The sequence below is a fragment of the Callospermophilus lateralis genome, unplaced genomic scaffold, assembly GCF_048772815.1.
Source record: "Callospermophilus lateralis isolate mCalLat2 unplaced genomic scaffold, mCalLat2.hap1 Scaffold_386, whole genome shotgun sequence".
NCBI classification, from domain to species: domain Eukaryota; kingdom Metazoa; phylum Chordata; class Mammalia; order Rodentia; family Sciuridae; genus Callospermophilus; species Callospermophilus lateralis.
In genome coordinates, this window is record NW_027514285.1 from 1237433 (window position 1) to 1254261 (window position 16829).

Sequence of the window (16829 nt, forward strand, 5' to 3'; positions counted from 1 at the left end):
GGGAGCCTGGGTACACTTCTATATCTCTGCTCTGGGCATTTCATCTACACTTACTCTTAGGGGTCTTGTGAGGACCAGGTGGGATCAAATTCAGTGTTTGGAAGAGCACTTATTCTGCAGTCAATGTTAGGTGCCCCATGGGGAGTGTGTTGGACATACCAGGCCTCCCTGGGAGAGGGGCCTGCCCACCTGGTCAGTATCATTCACTTGTGGTCAGCTATGTGGAGGACCATTCACTGGTGAGGACTTTAAGAGGCAGCGCAATCCAAAACTCAGGAGACCAGAGGGGCCTTCTGTGCCAGGATCTTCGCAGAAACCCCTTCCAAAGAGGTGACATGGCATTCAGACATGTGAGAGTGCCTCTATGTCTTACAGCGGCTTTGCCTTCCCCTGCCCCAGCGCCTACCTACAGTGCAACAGGGTAGATTCAGAATAAAGTTTTCCCAAAGCCATTTTTTCAAGTGCAGGAGGCCTGATATATTTCCACTGGCTAGTACTTGTGAGTGCTTATTTTTTAAAAAAATTTATTTAAAAATTTTTAATTGTGAAATGCACATAACATAAAAATTATCATGTTAGCTATTTTTAAGTACAGGTCTGTAGTCTTAAGTAAATTGTCATTATTATGAAACCATCACTAACTGAAACTCTGGGTCTGTTTGTAGCTCAGTGGTAGATGCTTGCTTTGCAGGTGAGAGGCCCCGAGTTCCATCCCTAGTACTGCACATATACCAATAAACAAATCCAAGCAAATCAATAATTAATAAATAAAACCCAGAAACCTGTAAAAGAACCCCTTGAAACTGTCCATTAAACACTGACTCCTGTTTCCTTCCCCCTCCAGCCCTGCATGATCACCATTATACTTCCTACCTCCAAAAATTGGCTATTCTAGCTACCTCATATCAGTGGAATCACACAGTTTTTGTTCTTCTGTGACAAGTTTCACTTAGAATGCTGCCTTCAGGTTGATCCAGGTTGTAGCATTTTCAGAATTTTCCTTGCAAGACAAAATGATATTCCATGGAATGTTTCTGTACCGCATTTTGTTTGTCCATTAATTCATTCATGGACACTTGTGTTGCCCTCACCTATTGTCAGTAATACTGCTATTCACATGGGTATATATAAACATTCATTTTCGTCCTGCTTTGAATTCCTTTGGGTTATACACTCCAATATAGAGATGCTGGATCATATGATAATCCTATGTATTTAATTTTAAAGAAAGCATTCTATCATGTTTTTATAGCAGCTACACCAATTTTCATACCCACTAATAATAGGCAAGGATTCCTATGTTTCCACATTTTCACCAATATTTATTGTTTTCTGTCGGTGTGGTAGTACCATTAGCCAATTGATTCCTAAACATTTATTTAAGCCCCACACATGCAGAATAACAGACATAAACAATTGTTGCCTGGATTCTGCTTTCCAGGCACTTAGAGTGTATTTTGGGAGATAGGCAAACAGGTAACCTCAGCCCAGTGGGCTAAGTATGATAATATAGCCTTAGGAGTGTATTATGCCTTAATTACAGATAAAAGTGGTAGGAAATGTTGACTGCATTTTATGCCTTGGTGTGAAACATATGAGACACATCATTTAAGCAAACTTATAGCTTAGAGCCCTGGAATGTTCAGGCTGGAAGGGGCTTTTCAGTACTTCCCAAAATAATTTTATGTGATGATGGAAATATTCTCTGTTTATAGTGTCCACTGGCCACATCTGGCTTTTGAGCACTTAAACTGGGCCTCATGAAACAGAAACACTGAATTTTTAAATTTTATTTTAATGCATTTACATTTATATTGAAATGAGCCATATGTAATGGCTACGGTGTTGTATAGTTTATTCTCTTTTTTTTCTCAGACTTGAATCTGCAGCGGAGCCACCTGGGAAGCTGGTTGGAAATCAGATTCCCAGGCCCCACCTCCAGTGTTTCCAGGACCTTAAGTTTGTGGTGGGAAGTGGGGGGTGGGGCAGGAAGGTGATCACCACAGGTGATTCCAATGCAGACGGAGTTGGGGAAATGCCAAGTCTTGTGGCTTTCAAACTTTTGTATCCGCGGAATATTTTCTTCAAATGGAAGCTTAGAGGGAAGCTCAGGGTATAGAACAGAGGAGGGGACAGCTGTTCTACTATAGGCTGGGCTGGAAGCCAGAGCTCCACACCCTGCTCCTGACCTGTGGTTTCTAGTAGCATAGTTCATTCAATCTTGATCTACCACAACCTCATCACAGTCTTAAATCCTGTGAAATGCAAAATAAGATTTGGTTTTTCTAAGAAATACAGTCACGTGCTGCATAATGATGTGTTGGTCGATGATGGAGTGCAAACACAACAGTGTTTCCATAAGAGCTGAAAAATTCCTGTTGTGTCATAGCCCAGGGCATTACTCATATGCTTGTGGTGATGCTGGTGTAAACAGACCTATTGTGCTGTCAGTCATATAGAACGATGGCACATATAGTGATATCTAGTGCATAATATTTAATGGTGATACTGGATTAGGTATTTATTATATTTTTATTGTTATTTTCAAATGTCCTCTTCCTTATAAGAAAAAGAATTTCCTGGAAAACAGTATGATGTTATACCTGCAGTAGCCTCCTCTATCTTGTGTTTACCGCATCTCTTGATTGCATCAAGAGGCCACACCCCCAGTGTTTATTGACCTATAGCATTTAGGTTTGTGTAATTTCACTCTATGATGTTTGCACAACAGTGAAATCGTATAATGACACATTTCTCAGAACTATCCCTATCGTTAAGTAAAGCATGACTGTCTAAGCATGCCAGCACCAATTCAAAAGCAACAATTACCTGTGGAAATGCAAGTTGAAGCAGAAGCACAATTAGTGGCATTACTCAGCCATTTTTTTCTCTTGCATTGGATGTTAACCAGCCATCTCGGCATCACACGATGGAACCATAGGGTAGTAATTAAGAGCACAGGTCGTCTGACCTGGATGTGAATGCAGCCTCCACCCAAGAACTTATTGCATGGTCCTAGGCAAGTTTTCTCATCTGTGAAGTGAGTATAAAATGGGTATAGATTCCCACCCGGGACAATACATGTGAAATCCAGCTCTTGGTACTTAGCATTAATTATTATAACAGCAACAGAAAAAATAATGATGCTAACACTGATCTTTTAACATAAGCCAGGAACACTCTTTCTTCTAAGCACTTGCTATTTATTAAGTCATTTGATCCATACTGCACCCCTGTGAGTAGAAAGAATCGTTATTTCCTTGGTAAAGACAAGCTGAGGCTGATGGAGGTTTGGGAAATTGTTCAAGACTACATTGCTATAAATGGCAGACATGGAACTGAGTTGCAGATGGTTTGGCCCCAGAGCTTATGGTTTTGTTGTTTTGTTTTGTTTTTGACTTATTGTGTTGTTATCCCAAGCTTTAAGGAGAACTTTTTAGGGTACGTGCCTCACTATCCCTTCGCTGGCTAAATAGCCCTAGGTTTAAATCTCATAGCTTCAGATTTAATCTACAAATCAGCTCAGCTTCCAGGCATTTGACTCAACTACCCACTCCCTCTAAAATTGCTGTTTTCCTTGGACTTTAGTGGCCCAGGCCCATCTGGATTTCTTCTTTGGACTCTGCCTTCTTTCATAGTCTTTCAGTGGGGCACATCTTGCTCCAACCAGCCCTAAAATGTGTTTGAAGATTTCTGTATGCCGATCACTTACAAATTATGTCTCCATCTAAAACTGTCCTCCAAGTTCACATCTTGATGATCTCAAATGACAAATTGGTGTATACATTTGGAAGTCTAGCAGGCCCTTCCAACTTAATAAAGGTTGAACATCCCTAATCCAAAAATGCTTCAAAATCAGAAATTCGTTGAGCACCAACATGATACCACAAGGCAGATTCCATTCCACACAATGAAACTTGGTCTTATGTACAAAATAATTAAAAATACCCTGTGAAATTAACTTCTGGCTATGTGTATAAGGTGTCTATAAGATATAATGAATTCCATGTTATGACTTGAGTGCCATCTTTAAGATATCTCATTATGTATATGCAAATATCCCAAATCTGAGAATATCTGGAACCCCAAACCTTCTGGTCCAAATCAGGTTAGATAAGGAAGACTCAGCCTGCATGTCCAACATGGGTTGTTCCTTCATTCCCTCCCCTGCAAGACATGGGGCTGTTTCTTTGTTTAAATCTGTCACTGGCTCCACATCTCCTGCTCATTGTTTGTAGCATGAAATTCAGATTTCTCTCATTGTCTGAGAAAGCCCTGCCTGATCCCACCTCTGCCTGCCTCTGTGCCCCCACCTTTGTTTGCCTCACCCTATCTTCTAGAAGGGACACTGGCCTCCTCTCTGTTCCTTACTTGGCAAGCCCTGTCAAATACCAAGGCTTTGCTTCATGTTTGTGTTAGTCAGCTTTATGTTGCTGTGACCGAAATACCTGACAAGAACAACTTCCTAGAGGAGGAGAAGTTTATTTTTTCTTATGGTTTCAGAGGTGCATTTCTTCTTGGGCTGACTCTTTTGCTCTAGGCTCAAGGTGAGACAGAACATCATGGTGGAAGGGCATGGTGGAGAGAAGCTGCTCTATTCATGGCAGCCAGGAAGCAGAGAGAGAGAAAGAGGGGAAAGGGACATAGGGAAGATGACACCTTCTAGAATGCCCCCAGTGAACCCCCTTATCCAGCCACACCCCACTTGCTTACAATTACTACCCAGTTAGTCCATTCAAATCAGGATGGACTAATTATGTCATAGCTCTCGTAATCATTAGATTTGCTTACTGATTTACAATCATTTACTTCTGAAGATTCCCACATCAACACAGGAGCTTTTGGGGTCCCTTCACATCCAAATCATACCATTCTGCCCCTGAATCCCAAAAGCGATGTCCATCTCACAATGCAAAATGCATTTAGTTTATCTCCAAGACTTTTCATATTCCTAACAGTGCCAGCCAGCATTGCCCAAAAGTTCAACTCCAAGGTCTCATCTGGAGTTGATGAGACAAACTCTTAACTGTAACCTCTGTAAAGTTACATATAACCAATATGCAGTGGCACAGAGTAAACATTCCCATTCCAAAAGAGAGAAGGGCTGGGAACCAAACATAGCCTGAACCCAGCAGGACAAACATTTTCTTTAGTTTCACCTCCAACATCTGGGGCACATGGTGGCAAGATATTTTCTCCAAAGGGCTTGGCCAGTGGCTCCCCTTTGGCCTTGCTGGTTGCAGCATTCACTGGTCTCTGAGCCTGGCTCTCTCCACGGTCAGCATCTCTCCTCAGCAGACAGTCCACGTCACTGGCATCTCTTAATTCCTTGGGTGTCCACTCCAGCTTTGGCTTTACCTTCACAGCTTCATGCATTGCCTTCTCAGGGGCCACCCACAGGGATGCTGACCCTACTACACTTTGCGTGGCCTCCCAGGCCTTCCTTTGAAAACTTGTTGGACACCTCCATGACCCACAAACTGTATTACAGAACCTGCACCACATGGGTGGCACCAAGTTCTTCCACCAGTTCTAACAGCAACTGGGCCTCCTGGCATTATTATGGCTGCAGAAGCCTCTGGGTGCCTGGGCAGCTGAGCACAGTGACCAAATTCCTCCGTCCCCTGTCCAAGCAAGCAGGGTATTCCCATGATCTTTTCTCAAAGGAATTTTTTATTTTTACTCTTTTCAGCTTATGATTGTGTGTGGTCTTGCCAATTCCTGAGATGCCATCAAGCCATCTTTCCTTTTGTTTCTTTTTATAAATATTTTTTAGATGTTAATGAACATTTATTTTATTCATTTATTTATATGTGGTGCTGGGAGTCAACCCAGTGTCTCACACATGCTAGGCAAGTACTCTGCCACTGAGCCAAATCCCTAGTCCCTCCTATTTCATAAACTATTTAGTATCTTTTGTGTGGCTGTAATCTCTTCAACAACCACACCTTTTTTGGCCCCAATTTTACATTTTCTGGTAAATTTTCAAGTTTTTAAAATCTTTCTGCTTTGCTTTCTGTTTGTAATTTTCAAAGGAAACCTGGCTGATGGCTGCCAGTAAAACCCCTGCCTCTGCCTGAATGCTGTGCTGCTGTGAAATTACCTCCACTAGATTAATTAGTTTATCGCCTTAAATTTGGCACCACACAAAGTCTCAGGGCAAAATGTAGACAAGTTCTTTGCCAGAATGTAATGTGAATGGCTTCTAGTCCGATTTCCAGTAAAGTTCCAATTTCTATCTGAAACCTTATGAGCATAGTCTTTACAGTTCACAGTCTTATTGGCATTCTGGTCTGAGCTCACACCAGAATCAATTAAGCTCAGCTTACAATATTCTGAGGCTTCTCCATTTTGCATCTCCAAACTTTTCCAAACTCTTTCCACAAATCAGTTCTGAAGACTCTGAACAGCATGGTTATGGTAGTCACAGTCAAGACCGTCCCACTTATTGGTGTCAATTTTTGTGTTAGTCAGCTTTGCATCACTGTGACCAAAATATTTGAGAAGTACATCTTAGAGGAAGAAAAGGTTTTTTTTGGTGGGCTAACTTCATTGTTCTGGGATAAGAGGAAGGCAGAATATTGTAGCAGAATTGTTATTTTTAGATATATATGACAGTAGAGTATATTTTTGACATATTATACATACATGGAATATAACTTATTCAAATTAAGATCCTATTCTTATGGTTGTACATGATGTAGAGTTTCACTGGTCTTGTATTCATATATGAACTTAGGAAAGTTATATCCAATTCATTCTACTATCTTTTATATTCTCATCCCCCTCCCTTCCTTTCACTTTTCTTTGTGTAATCCACTGAACTTCTATTCTTCACTCCCCACTGCTTATTATGAATTAGAATCCACATAGAGAGAGAACATTTGGCCTTTGTTTTTTGGGGATTGGCTTATTTCACTTAGCATGATAGACTCCAGTTACATTCATTTACTGGCAAATGTCATAATGTCATTCTTCTTGTGGCTGAGTAATATTCCTTTGTGTATATGTACCACATTTTCTTTATCCATTTAACTGTTGAAGGGCACCTAGGTTTGGAACCTAAACCTTTTCTTGTGGATTTTGGTCTCTGTTTTTGCATTTTTCTTTGGATTATCCATAATGTTAGACCTTAGCCAGATACTCTTAAGAAAATCAGCAGTCTTAATATTCAGTCTGGGTTGAAGTTGATTTAATTTAGGTTTAAAATGAAAATGATAAGTTAATGCATTTTTCAGATTGGAAGAGAGAACAATTTTCTCTTTCTCTCTTTAAGAATGAAATATGGAATACTTTATATGCTCCTGAAAGGGGTTCTCTGCAAATATTTGGGGTTTGGTGCTCATTAACAGATATACAGATTTTTTTGAGAATCGATAGCCTGGCAACAGTGATGTCCCTCCTACATGAAAACGTGCTCACAAAGCTCAAGTGATTCTGGCTGAGCCATGAACTGAAGGCAGAGGTTTAGAGTTGCTGCAGAGAGGTCATTAACATTACTGGCTTCAGTGAGCTTGGCCGCAGCTTCTCATTGCTTTGCCTTTTCACAAGCAGCAAGGTAATTGACTGCTAGCCTCTGGAGCTCCAGACCATGGCTGAGGTGAGTTGGCTTCTAGCTGCTTCTGCTGGGGGAGGCTCTGTTTCTGGAAGTTTCCACACAGTGGAAATGGAGTTTTCATTCTTGGGGTGCCAAGTGGAGATTTTGTGTCCCCCTATTCCAGGCACAGCTCTTGGCTAGGGGTCCTAGAGTATGTGGGCCGAGGCTACTCACTGTTTGAATTCCTGTGTGCCCAGTCCATTCTCCTGAGGACAGGATGTTGGGTTGGAGCAGGTAGAGGCTCTGCGCTGTGGATAGGTTATGAGGAACAGCATCAGTGCAGTTTTAGTTTTAGTTAGAAAACTAATTAAGTAAGGTTTAAGCAATCAAGGGATTTTTTTGCTTATGTCAGAGATGGGCCCAGAAGTCAAGCTTGGACCAGGATAATTGAATTAAAAGGTTTGCGCTCTTGTTTTCCTCTCTGCATCACCACTGAACATCTGCCTCCATCTCTGAGCTGTTCACTCCCCTGGGCTGGCTTTCTTCTCATATTCTCCATGTTGCAACTTGTGGAAGCACAGTTCTTGTGCTAAAACCACCAATTTAATGATCCCAAAAGATAATTTTAGTTCCTGTAAATTCTCACATAATCTCTGAATCCATTCCAATTGGTTTAGCTTGGGTCCCGTGCCCATCTTGGACCAATCACTGTGGACCAGGCACGGAATATTTTGATAGGAAAAGTCTATGTCATCTGATCATCCCCTGAATTCAGAGGAGATTGAAGATCAGGTCCGCAGCAAACAGAGGAAGGGGTGGCTTCCCCAACAGGAACTTGGAATACAGTCACCAAGAGGGGGCACTGGCTGCTGGGGTGTGGAAACACAAATGCCAGGTTCCAAACACCTCCCCTGCATGGCATTCAGGAGTCTCTGTTCTGCTTTGGCTGCTTTAAATGAGCCTCACACACACCCCCATCAGCCAGCAGCACCCTGCTCCCCTCTGGAAATGCCGGGGCCCTGTCTGTGTGGCACAAGGCCCACAGTATTTCCCTTGCCTCTAGTTCCTTTGTTCAGTTCATCCCATTGGATCAAAGACAGAGTGTGGACCTAGTTCCCTTGCCTTTGATCACCCTCCTCCTCTGAACCATGGGTTGGGGTCTCTGCCCTCTCCAAGCTGGCACTCTAGCAGCCTCCTCCTGGCAGCAGGAATTTTATAGGCCCAGCGGCTGGTCAAGGGCTGGAGGCAGGTGGAAGCAGGAGTGGTTGGGAAGCCGCAGAGGCTGCCAGGTCCAGTGAGCATCCAGGAGCCCTTCCTGGCTGCTTGTCCTCAGCCCCCACCACAGTGTGACCAGCCTGGACTTCCCAGTGTCTCTTCCATACACCCTTCCTTGTGTGTTTCAGCCAGAGTAGAGATTGCTTGAAAAACTATTCTCTCTGTTTCCAGGGCCTTCCTGGATGCTGCCCCTTGCAAGAACACCCAGTGGTCAACTTCTTACCCTTTGCCCCTCCACGGAGTCTCAATGCAATGCCCAAGGGGTGTGTGTGTGTGTGTGTGTGTGTGTGTGTGTGTGTGTGTGTGTGTGACCAGCTTTCTTTTATTGTTGTTCAATCTTTCTTTCTCGCTACATTATCAGTGACTGGAGAGTGGGCCACCTGCCCAGGCAGTGAGGGGCACCTGCTTCTCTGAAGCCCGTATTTTCTCTCAATGACCTGTTCACATCGTCCCCTCTGCCCAGTGGGGCCCTGAGAGTAGTACCATTAAGGAGGCGACATAACCCAGAGTGAATGCTCATCTGCAGACCAGGCTGTAAATCACATAGCAGTGCTGACAGCTTCAGTGTCCCACCTGAACAGGTGTGATCACCTCTTCCTTCAAGCAAGTCTGTCATATGCATGGAGGGGACATTGGTTTGTTGTTCATTTTAATCAGGCAAGCCATTTCCTGCTGGTAACTTGAGGTCATTACACCTCGCCTCTGTGTCCGGTCCGGTTTGGGGCTCTGATCACCCTTGGACTGCTTGCTGTACTCTCACTTAGTTGTAAGTGAAGCATGGGGTGTTGACTTACCATTATTAGCACATTTAATCTTAGAGGACTCTGGTTTCCCTTGCTTGGGAGTTCTAATAAGTGTTCAGGTGAGTGTTACAAAGGGCAGTCTTCACCGTGAGCTGTAAGAAGGGCAGCTGGCCAGCTCTGGAAGGGACTGGGAGATATCCTTGTGGCACCTAGACTGCGGAGGAGATCTGGGCAGGTTATTTTACCCCCCTGGGAGAAACAGGGTGGCACTGTTCTGACCAGTTGGACATTTGTCAAAGCAGAGCACATGCTGCAGGCTCTCCCGGATCCAGGGATGGATGTCACTGGGGTTGTCAGGCCTGGGTCCTTTCTTCTGTTGTGATACTGTGTATGCATCAAGGCTCCTCCATGGAACATGTGACCTTGAATAAGCTACCAACCCCTGTGAGCCCTGATTGCCCATGTGGGCATAATAATCCCACCTGTGGCCAGGAATTGGTCACCTCATGAAAGTGCCTGGCCTGGGGCCTGGCACTTAGTAGATCTTCAGGGCTCTGCTGTCCTCTCTGCCAGCTCCCCTCGTTGGTCCCTGGAGACTGAGGTCTTACAACCGCTGGCTCCCAGTGCACGGTGAGAGGATGTGGACAGGAGTCTGCAGCTTGCTGGCTGCTGGCACATGCTCTTCCCAGGAGCTGGAGTTTGGGTGACCCCTTGAGGGGAGAGGTCCCAGAAGTGAGCAGGCTGCCTGCTGGACTTGGCGGGAAGGGAGCTGGGACCAGACTGAAGGCAAGACATTATTTCCAGGTGGAAGGTTGAGCAAGGAGCCTTGTAAGCCCTTGCTGGGTGAGGAGGTGCCAGTAGAGAAGGGAGGCTGTGAATGTGTGTTGGCCATGAATGAGGTGCTCTCCTGTGCCTCTGTGCCTTTGCGCATGCTGTCCCCTGTGCCACCGAGGGCTGCCTCACCCTCCCTGAACACACCCAGTCATCCCTGGTCCCAGCTCCTCTGTGAAGTTCTCTCTGGGTAAAGTAGCTGCCACCTTCCCCCATGGCCCTATTTTCCTATTCATTGCTTTTCCATTTGAACAATCATCCATTGGGTGACAGTGCTGGGAATATAAACGAGGATATATCATGGCTCTTGGGTCAGACTTAGTTCGATCTCGACTCTCTGCTTGGTTTCTTTTCTACCAGAGCCGTGACTTGTTTATTCCTGTATTCGATATGTACTTACCGGCTTGTCTGCTGTTTTTCCAGGCCTCATGGTAGAAACTGGGGATTAAGTGGATGATGGGAGAGTAAGTAGTGGAGCTGGAATGTGTACCCCAAGCAATCTGACTGCAGTGCTCTTGCAGCTTGCTGGGAAACAATATTATCTTTTATTGTTCTGCATTATACTGTAATTATCTGTTTGGATGGTTGCCTCTCTGTATCAGTCTGTGCAAGAAACAGATGGTATGCCCCAAATAGGGGTAGACTCAGGAGAACTGAATTCAGGACAAGTGTAGGCAGGGGGCACAGAAATCATAAGGGATAGTGGAGCACCCCAGTCCCGTCTGAAGATTGAAGGGATAAGGGAGGAGATACCTCTGGGAAGCTGGAGCCAGAGGCTTTGTGGGGAGGGTCTTCAGACAGGGCTGAGACAGCTGGAACCTGGAGAGCACGCCCCTGGCCAGGTATCTCCCTGCAGTCACATTGCAGTAACCCATTGCCTGAAATAGACTGGAAGTGGAGGGCCAAGGGGCTCTGAGACATGTCCAGTGTGGAAAGGAAGGCTACAGGGTGGGCCTGTAGGCCATGTGCACACTTGGTGTAGAGCTGTGGCCTTGCTCATTGTGTTGACTCTCCTTGCACAGAGCCTGCAGCTAAGAGGTGCTCCGGCAGGGTCGGTCGCATAAATAGTGAGGGTCTGCACTCTCTGCTGGTCACTCACACCTGGGCTGGGGAATTCTAAGTGTGTGCGGGTGTGTGTGTGTGTGTGTTGGGATGGGGGCTGTCCTTGCCATTTGGGAGGTTAATGGTTGTGGAAGATGGTGGCACAGTCCCTGCGACTCTGTGCCAGTCTGATTCATTTCAGTGGCTCTTAGAAAACTTTTCATACCTCTTGCCCTACTTCAACTTGTATGTCAACATTTTTTTTTTAATTGAAGAAGTAAATGCCAGGCTCATCTCACACCAGCTACCTGCAGCCACAATCACTGAGATCACTGGGCCTTGTGGCTCAGCCTTTGCCTGAATTCCTCAGATAAGCCCAGGAGAAGCAGCCTCAGTGCAAAGTCCACTGGGCCCAGCAGACACACCAGTGCTCAGGGCACCTGGCCCAGCCCAGCTGTGTGGTCCTGTCTCCGGCTTCATGGGTAGGAGACCTTTTCTTCCAAATTGAAATATTCTGAAGAAGATCTCCCAGCCAGAGTGAGAGAAAAAGAGCCTGAATTACTGTGGTGTGCACATCTGGAAGCCCACATTTGCTGGATTGAAGAAGCAGAAAGGAAAAGTATAATCCCAAATGGCTGATAATTCCTTTTTTTTTCCTTTTTAAGTGTGAATGCATGCAGTACATGAATATGTGTTTGTGTCTCTGATGAGGCAGGGGTGAGGGTAGATAGTCTCCCTGTCAGATAAGTGGAAGTGTGTGTTCCCATTTGGCTGTTTCTCAGGTACATCAGCAAACATCATGTTAGAGACAAAGGACAGAGAAAAACAGCTTTGAAATCACATAGACTTACTTGTCAGGACATAGGCAGAGTATTTATCTTCTCTGTCACGATGGGCAAAAGTGCAACATCTGCAGTTGAGGGGAGAGTTAAAGAATGTCCACGTGCTTCTGCCCATTTCAGTGTTTTATTTGCTCAAATCACTTAATACAATTTCACTCTATAGGTTCTTAATCAAGGAATGACAATCCTTAATGCTGGTTATTGCAATAGACATAATCAATTCAAAGCAAACAATTCTAAGTTAATTCTAAGCACTGCAAACACACTTAATCATGACAGACCTATTATATACATTCCCTCAGCATGGAGCATGCTAAGCTTAAGTGCTAGGTTTAAAGTCTTAAGTCTTAGATCTTAAGTCCAGCAGATGCACACTCACTCAGACCGCAGTGACCAGGTCAGGGATTGGGGCCAGCTTCTCCTGACAGCCAGTTCAGGAGACAGTCATGCAGTTCTCACTAGGGTCAAGATGTGGCTGTAGTGTTTGAAAGTGTTAGGAAAATGCAGATGATCAGGCAAATGATGAGAAGAGTTGGGGTGTCAGTCCAGGTCCTCATCAGGTTCTCTGGCATGTGGGTATCTGTGTAGGCTGGCTGAATGTCTGTTCATTTGCTCCATCATTTATACTAGATTTTGGGGCTTCTGACCGCCCTTCCAAACCCTATCAGCACTTACCAGTTTCTCATGACATCTTTTGTTCTGAGGTCAAGTTATCTGGTCTGGTGGTCTCTACCCTGATCTCTTGTCTTTTGCCTTTATCAGGGCAAAGTCAAATGACAGAGACTTACTCTGAGTTTTATCAGGGTTGTGTAAAGTGACTAGTTTTATCAGGCTGTGCCTGATGACCATATTGGAGGGCTCCCTAAGCATGGCTGGTGGGACTGCAATTTTATTTCAAAATGGAGTTTCAGAGGCCAAGGCCCCTCTTAGATTAAGACTATTCTTACAGTACCTCAGTTTCCTCATCTGATGTCATTCACATTGTGTGAGAAGTGACAGAGCCTCAACAGAGGTAAAGCACTGGGTAGTGGCCCGTGGGCAGGAGGGGCAGTGTCTTTTTGTCTTCCCTTTCTTGGCCCGGAGGAGCCCACGTGCCTACACTTGATGTTACACCTTTCAAAAACCTTCCCTGGGAAATGAGAGGGAGGAGACCTCACTTTCTTTTCTTTCTTGCTTGCTTTTATTTTTGCTTTCATTACTTTTTATTTATTTATTTATTTTTTAAATTTCTCATCTGCTCCTCCCATCTCCAGCCATAGCCAGACCCTCTGGGGACCTCCTTTCCCAGCCAGTTCTCAGGGTCTCCTTCTTCATGGTCCATTCCTGCAGTGACCTATAGAATATTGACCAGGGAGGCTGAATTGTGGCCCAAGGACTATAGATTCAAGGGTTTAGATCCCTGAGACTAAACACAAGTCAGTAACCATAAACCACCCCTGACATCCATCCAGTTCCTTGCTGCCTGTCCATCAGGTGATCACCAGGAAAGATGGCTGTCTAAGCTGAAACCAGTTATACAGAGCGGTAGGAAATGGGTAGCAAACATGCAGGTGGGGGAGGTAAGGCAGCTGATGACGAGTTCAGTGAGGCTCAGATCCCAGAGCTGTCTCCACTGACGGACAGAGTGCTGGGGCTGAGGAGCAGGGACACAGGAGTTTTTATGGTGCCAGACTCTTTCACATTTCACTTTGAGGGTGTCCTGGATGCCTTGTAGGTGGGGGCTGTGAAAAGTTACACCACTATCCTTCAGGGCTGGTCATTGTAGTTTCTTATCCTCTTTGTATGAAAAGAAGCCAAGATGTATTCAGCTCCTGCCATTTTCCAGGGCTGGGAGGCCGGGCACCAGGCAGCATGGGGAGGGCTGGGATTCAGCTCTGGTCAGTCCAACTTTAATATCCGTTCAGTTTTCTCTCCACAAACCAAGTGACAGTGGGCCAGTTCACTGAGTGGCACAAAACCTGCAATTCACTAAGTCCAACAGGCCTATAAGTGGTTGAGAAGCAATTACTCAAAATAGTAGAGACACTCCAGACCAGAAGTGTCACTGTAGCTAATTGCCTTTTTGCATTTTGAAGAGGAGACTGTATTAAATGGGAACTTGATTCCAGAACTTGGTGGTTTTAGGGTTGGTAATGGGAAGATCTGGGGTTTAAACATTAGCACACAAAACTTCTGTCCAGATCAAATCCATTCCAGATCCATGCTGAATGGATGTCTCCTCTGCCTGATGGCCTTCAATGTGGTGTGGTTGAAGGAGAATTGAACTTGGCATCTGAACTGGATTCATATGCAGACATACACACTTGGTATCTCTGTGATGCTGGACATGATCCTTCAGCCCCGTGCAATTATTCTTTCTTTACAGGGCTGGGTTGAGCATGAAATGAGATAAATATCAGAAAGCACACAGGCTCTTGCCTGCTGTAAGAGATAGATATATTCATTTCCTTCCTATTTCAACTCTTTAGCTTTTCCCCACTTAAGACTGGATATAGTCAGCCTCTGTTATGAATGTTGGATCCAGCCTTGGCAAAAGTCAGATGATTGTCTTTAGAATAATTAAATGGAATCCCTAAGCTTCTAAGTATAGAATCTTAAACATAGAGGACAAGTTAGGAAAAATGACTCTGTTAGAATAATTTTAATTTGACCACTTCTGAGATTAGCTGTTTTCATAATTCTTAGTTGGATCAGCATTTTTACAGGCCCAGCATATAAGTTAGGATTACATTTCAACTGCATCTAAATAGAAACCCAAATAACATTAGCAATTAGATTTTTTTTTCTTTTTCTTCTCAGACCAGAGAAGTCTGGATAGAATTTAAAACCAGATGGTAGATGGTACCTCTGGTTATCAGGAATCCAAACCTTTTCTGTGTCTCTGGTTCTGCCCTCCTTAGCAATTGCCATCACCTCTAAATTACAGGCAGCATCACCTCTAAATTACAGGCAGCAGAATGAAGGAAAGTGGGGAAGGACAATAAGAGTCCTCCTTTAGTCAGGTTAGCTCATTTTAAAATGTACTTTCCCAAAAACTCTAAATGGTACCTCTGTTTACATGTCACAGGCTAGATTTAGCCACTCAGCCACACTAGCTACAATAGAGTCTAGAAGATGGGTCTTTTAGCTGTATCTATTGTTGCCCTGAATTAAATGGGGGCTTTGTAACTGAGTGAAGGGAGACCAGATAGAGGGTATAACAGCAGTTCTGGCCACATCCAGCAGAGAGTAGTTTTGGTACCAAGAGTGTGGTAGAGTGGAAGGGGAGTGAAATTTGAAATCAGGTAGACTGTTTGAATTACTACATACTAATTGCAGAACCCTGGACCGACATTAACTTCTCTGAACCTCAATTTCCTATCCATTAAACATGAGGAAAGTAATAGCTACTTTGTAGGGTTGTTGTGCGGGCTAAACAAAATCACTGTATCGATTGCCTTGTACACAGTAGATGCTAAATCCTAGAATTATAGTTATTACTAATGGGCAAATTGTGCCTTCTACTTGTATCATTCTAGTGGTTATTTTTAAAATTGATATTATAATTTACATAATATGAAATTTTCTCCTTTGAGGTGTGCTCTTGAAGTTGTACAGCTATTGTCATGATCTAATTCCAGAGCTTTTTCCTCACTCCTCAAAAGAAACCCTGTAACCATTGGTCATTATTGCCCACTATCCCCTCCCATGAGCTCCTGGCAACCACTAATCAGCTTTCTGTCTCTACAGGTTTGCCTCTCCTGGATATTTAATATAAGGGATCATCCAATTTGTGACTCTTTTCTTTCACTTGCATAATGCTTTCAAGTCTCATCTATATTGTAGGCACCTCTCAGTACTTCCTTTCTTTTCATGACTGAATAATATTCCATTGTATAGATATACCACATTTTTGTCCATTCATTCCTAGACATGTGGTTTGTTTCTACTTTTTGACTATTAAGAATAATGTAATAACATTCGTGTATAGTTTTTGTGTGGACATGTTTTCTTTTCTCTTGTGTATATCCCTGGGAGTATGTCTTCGTTCAGGCTGCTACAACAAATCACCATTGTTGGGGTGGCTAATGAACCACAGGACTTTATTTCTTCATTCTAGAGGCTAAAAGTCCACTGTGAGGGTGCCAGTATGGTTGGATTCTGGGGAGCTCCTCTTCCTTATTACAGCTCCTCATTGTACCCTTATCTGGCTGAAAAAGAGCTAGAGAGCTCCCTCATAAGGCAGGATTCCCAGTCAGGAGGGTTCACCCTCATGACCTAATTCCCTCTCAAAATCAGTACTAATACTATCAGCTTGGGGATTAGGATTTCAAATGTGGATTCTGACCCAGAGTGGAACCACTTGGTCATCTGGTAACACTGTATCTAGCCTTCCGAGGATTTCCAGATTAATTCCTGAAGCTGCTGTACCATCTTACATCACCACCAGAAACACGGGGCAGTTCCAACTGATGCACATGCTCAGCAACACTTTTAATTTTTTATCTTTTTGATGATCACCAGCCTGGTGGGTTTGAAGTGTTGTTTTGTTGTGACTCTGATTTGCATTCCCCTAATCAT